This window comes from Nymphaea colorata, chromosome 6, assembly GCF_008831285.2.
Source record: "Nymphaea colorata isolate Beijing-Zhang1983 chromosome 6, ASM883128v2, whole genome shotgun sequence".
NCBI classification, from domain to species: domain Eukaryota; kingdom Viridiplantae; phylum Streptophyta; class Magnoliopsida; order Nymphaeales; family Nymphaeaceae; genus Nymphaea; species Nymphaea colorata.
The window spans coordinates 20,429,296-20,435,295 of NC_045143.1; positions in this window are offsets into that span (position 1 = coordinate 20,429,296).

The window sequence follows — 6,000 nt, forward strand, 5'->3', positions numbered from 1 at the left end:
TTTGGATTGATAAGCTAATTAGTAGAGATCTTACTTTTTTCTTTGTCTGCAGGTACACCGGGCATGTCCCGTAGACCTTGAGCGACCAGATTCGAAGCTCGAGGCATTTTGGAGAGTTTTCTAGACGCGTGACATGTATGATAGCATTCCAGGCAAATCCTTGCCTGGGGCACTGTGTGAATGTGTGTTCCTAGGATCGTGGGATCTTGGGATCTTAGGATTGTGATGTCATTGATTGATTGATTGTTTGGTGAATGAATGTGTGTATGCATGCAAATAGTTTGATATCGGATATGATGTGTTTTGAAAAGTTATTATGAGTCTGTTTTGAAATATCACGCATTTTCATGTGCATGCTAGAATTGGTAATTGTTTAGGACAGATGAGCTGAGGTATCGAGTCGAGTGTCTCATCGACTCCAATTGTGCATTAGAAAGCATTCTAAAATGATAACTGCATAGGACAGCTACGAGCCCATCACAGATTGAGACTACTGGTCTGGCTAAGTTTTCAAAGATGTGATTATTGTGATAATGAATGTGAATGTTGTGTTTGTTGCATACACATTGTCGCAGGCAATGATACAAATGATTGAACAGAGGGTAGTTGTACCCATAACGTTGAGACAACTAGTCAAAACTGTTGTTGTTATGTATAGCCCTCGTGTCGAGGTAATTGGAGGTGTGAGTTCACTCGTGAAGTGAACCAACCTCATGAGCTAGCCAGTTAATTCTGTTTGTGCAAGGATAATTGTAAGAATGAAAGAATAAGAGATGAGAGGCCAGTGAGATGTGGCTATGTGTTTGGGAGTTGTCCCGCTTTCGCCACTGGTCTCGCCTGTTCGGAGCGCAGGTGGTGGAAGGCCCTAGGGTACTGTTGTGTGACGTGCTTGGAGCGTGGGCTCCCGCCTTCCCAACCTGATATCCTAGAGAAGGTTGAGTATCTTTCCTTAGAATTTACACATCCATGGATGAGTGCTCTACTGCTGCAGCGGATGAATAGATCCATACTGTTCTGGGCCACCACGGGGGTTGTCTCTCGGTTGTAGGCCGCCCGCGGTGTGCACGTGCTTGTGTTTGCACCCACAGGAACTGTCAATTCTATGAAGTTAATGAAAATGAAAGCATAGAAATGAAATGTATGTGAATGATGTGAGTATGAATGAAGTGCGATGCTTTATTTTTGAATTGCATGTGGTTATTGAATGTGGTATTGCGGCCTTTGTGTGTGGCCTTTGCATGTTGAGGTATAGGTGAGGGCACCTTGATAAGTTATGTGAATGTGTGCCCTACCACAACATGATAGTAAATTGTTTCGTAGTTAAAGTAAATGAGAAGAATGCGATTGTGAATGAAATGACATGTTTAAGCATGCCTTGCATGTGATCTGAAATTGTGTGACTATGGCCGAGTGGCCTTTGCATGTCGTGCCCTGACACGATATGATGATAGAATGTTCTGATGTTTGCTCATATAATTGAGCCATACCTAAGAGGGTTTGGACTTTTCCTGGCTTGTTGCCATACTGCGATGGCTAAGCCGTGTTTCCTTTTTCAGGTTTTGGCGGACCCGGGGCAACAGGTTGAGCAGATGACTTCACTCACGTTCTACTGAGGAGGTTTTGGGTCAATTGTAGCGCCGGCACATCTTGTTTTGGTTTTATTGATGCCTTATTTTTGTTAGGCATCAATGTTGTGAATTTGGGCATTTTTGTCATATGTACAGATGAACTGAAATTCTTATTTAATGGAAAACTTGCCCATTGTTTTGCATTGCTTGGCTCATCTCTTTTGAAATTGTTGTGTAGTCGCACCTCGATGCTTGATGTTTTAAAAAAAAATGTTTGAGTGTCAAAAGGTTGGGGTGTGACAGTTTTGGTATCAGAGTCATGGCAAACCCCACTATGGATGTGAGTTAAAGTCTATCTGTGAAGCCGTGTTGCTCAGGTATGCATTGATTTGATTTAATTGTTATTGTAGTTTTGATTTTACAAGTATAAGTACGTAATATGATCTATGTTTTGAACTTTGTGCTAATGCACATTGTTATTTGATTGGTGAGATTGGTCATAGACTGGATTTGAGAATAAGGTTCTTGTTTGTACAGATGGAATATCATCGTAAGGGTAAGAAGTGAGCTGGGTCGTCCACAGAGGCACAAAGAGAGCCTAGTCCGACCCATTCTGATGCGCATATCCCACGTGATGACAGTATGTCAGAGCACCAGTATGCCCAACTGGGTGGGGGTGCTCAAACCCCACCAAGGCAGACTCCATCAGTAGATCAACAGACCATTTTGCTGATCACGTTGCAAACACTGACCTCCCTTGTACAGTCCATGGTCAGTATCAGAGGAGCAATGCATCTCCTTCAAGAGACACTACTGCGCCACTTCAGGAGAAGGCATCATCAGTGTCATTTCAACAGTTCATGGCGATGCAGCCGCCTATCTTTACAGGAGGGTGCAGTCACAATAAGGCAAAACAATGAATTGAGGAAGTTGAACGCATCTTTGTGCTTCTAAAAATGCCAAAGGAAGACAAAGTGAACTATGGCACTTACCTGCTGGAAGATGATGCCATGGACTGGTGGCAATCAATTCGTGAGATCCAGTATGCGGGCCAACTGTCAATCTCCTGGAAACAGTTTAAAGATTCCTTCTTTCACACTTACTTTCCAGTGCATGCTAGGGACAAGAAACTGCAAGAGTTTCTTGATCTGCAGCAAAATCAAATGAGCTTGGAGGAATATATTACAAGATATCGACACTTGGAGGTGTATTGCCCACACCTCTACACTACAGATGGGGCCAGAGCAGGCAAGTAGCAAGTTTGTGCACGGTCTGCGGGATGGACTGCGAAGTAAAGTCTTGAGGAGCAGACCTCGTGACTTGGACGAGGCGGTCACCATGACAAGGTGCATAGAAGAAGATTGAGTAAGGACACAGAAGGATCACCATAAGAAGGCAGACCAACACTCACACAGTGGGTGAACGCAGGTCAAACACCAACACTTTGCAGGCAGGACAAGGCTTTATGAGAGGCGGGATGACCGAACTTTCAGACGGAACCAACCAACCCGCAGTGAGGCCACACGGGGGTCAGTGGCCACTCTGACTTCTCAGAGGTGCCCTACTTGTTCTCGTGTGCACCCCTGGTAAACCGTGCTATCGGGAGATCAGAGTTTGCTTACACTGTGGAATGATGGGGCACTTCATTAAAGACTGCCCCTTAAAGAAAGAAAGAGAGTTGAAGCCTGAGGCCGGTCCTTCTAGTGCACGACAGATGACTGGACATGTCTATGCTACTACTGTGGAGGAGCTTCAGGCACACGACATTGTTGAATGTACTTTACTTGTTGGTTCTCATATTGCTAGAGTATTGTTTGATGCTGGGATGACTCATTCCTTTATATCTAGTCGATTTGCTACTTTAATAGAAGTGTCGGCTAGCAAGATGCCATATGTTTTAAAAGTTGTTAGTCCTATGCATGCTCAAGAATCGTGTCGTGAGTATCTTCCTGATGTGGACGTGGAGATCCATCAACGTCACTTACCTGCACAGTTGTTGATCATGAGTCTCAGCGAATTTGATGTCATTTTGGGCATGAATTGGTTATATGCGCATTATGCTAATATAGATTGCAGGAAGAAGCAGATATAGTTGTTGACTGATGAGATGCAACTTGTGGAATTCCATGCTCGTAAAGCTAGTCGAACTGACAAGATAATGGTGTCTGCATTGAAAGCTAAACGGTTGATAGAAAATGAAAGTGTTGCTTTCTTGGTCAATGTGTTGACCAATAAGACTGAATCATTGAGGTTACAGGAGGTTGCCGTTGTGAGTGAGTACCCCGATGTGTTCCCTGAGGAACTGTCAAGTTTGCCTCCAACACGAGAAGTGGAATTCAAGATAGAGTTATCACCAGGAACAACTCCTATTTCTAAGGCACCCTACCGCATGGCACCGGCAGAGTTAGAAGAATTGAAGAAACAACTGCTGGAGCTCTTAGACAAAGGCTTCATCCGACCTAATGTGTCACCTTGAGGAGCACCGGTGTTGTTTGTTAAGAAGAAGTATGAAACAATGCACTTGTGTATAGATTACCGCATGTTGAATCAAGTCACTATCAAGAATAAGTATCTGCTTCCAAGAATTGAAGGCTTGTTTGATCAACTCAAGAATGCAAGGATATTCTCCAAGATCGATTTGAGGACAGGTTATCATCAACTCTTGATACGGGAGGAAGATGTTGCTAAGACTGTTTTTCGAACTAGATATGGGCACTATAAATTCAGGGTCATGGCTTTTAGGTTGACCAATGCCCCCGCAGCGTTTATGGACCTCATGAATCGGGTGTTCCGAGACTAACTGGATTGATTTGTTATTGTTTTCGTTGATGATATCTTAGTGTACTTAGAGAGTGAGACAGAACATAGAGATCACTTGAGAAGTGTATTGGGTCTTTTGCGCAAGCATAAGCTTTATGCCAAATACTCCAAATGTGAATTTTGGCTAGAGAATGTAAACTTTATGGGTCATGTAATCTCGAAGGATGGAGTTTTCGTAGATCCGGCTAAAGTATCGGTCGTACAGAACTGGAGGACGCCTTGCAGTGTAACTGAGGTTATGAGCTTTTTAGGATTGGCAGGATATTATCGCAGGTTCATCCAAGACTTTTCGAAAATAGTTACGCCCATGACTAAGCTATTAAGAAAAGGAGTGAAGTTTGTTTGGAATGAAGGGTGCGAATAGAATTTTCAATCTCTGAAGGACAAACTTACTACTGCCCCTATTCTGATGCTTCCATCAGGTCATTATGGTTTTGTATTGTACACAGGTGCATCAAGAATCGGTAATGGTTGTGCATTGATGCAACATAGCCGTGTAGTAGCTTATGCATCAAGACAGTTGAAGGCACATGAGCAACACTATCCCACTCATGATTTGGAGTTGGGAGCGGTTGTGTTCGCATTAAAGATGTGGAGACATTATCTCTATGGGGCAACATTTGATGTGTTTATAGATCACAAGTCATTGAAGTACATATTTTCCCAGAAAGATCTAAATCTGAGGCAAAGAAGATGGATTGAATACTTAAAGGATTATGATTTCGCGATATCATATCATCCAGACAAGGCGAATGTGGTGGCTAATGCTTTGAGCAGACATGCTAAGACAACAATGTACAGTATGTTGGCTCGTTCTTGGAATTTGTTGCAAGATGTGATAGTATGACAGCCTTATTTTTGTGATGAGAACAAAGCAACAATGAGTGCCGTGATATGACACCCTTTGATGGAAGAGTTGGTATTGAAGCAAAAGAAAGACCCTGATTTTGCTAAAAACGTGGAAGAATGTAAGAAAGTAGATGCTCTTTGGCATCAAGATGAAGATGGTTCATTGCGGTTTCGACACAGATTATGGGTCCCTAGAGATGAAGAGATGAAGTGACAGTTGCTTGACGAATCTCATAAATCTAAGTTTTCTATACACCCTGGCAGTGTAAAGATGTTTCAGGATATGAGAAGAAATTTTTGGGGGCCTACAATGAAGCGTGAAATTGCAGAATATGTAGCACAGTGCTTAATTTGCCAGCGGGTCAAAGCAGAACATCAACGGTCAGGAGGCTTGTTGCAAAGAATTGATATTCCAGTGTGGAAATGGGAAGACATTACGATGGATGTTGTGATTGGTTTGCCTCACACCAGGAGACAACATGATGCCATATGGGTAATTGTTGATCGAATTACGAAGTCCGCTCATTTTCTGCCAATAAGAATCAGTCAGTCCTTGGAAAGTCTCACAGAGTTATATATTGGCGAGATAGTGAGATTGCATGGAGTACCAAAGTTTATCATTTCGGATCGAAATCCACGTTTTACCTTTAGGTTTTGGGGGCAATTACAAAGGGCATTGGGTACCAAGCTTAAGTTGAGTACAACGTTCCACCCCCAAACTGATGGGCAATTTGAGAGGATCATTAAGACCTTGGAGGACATG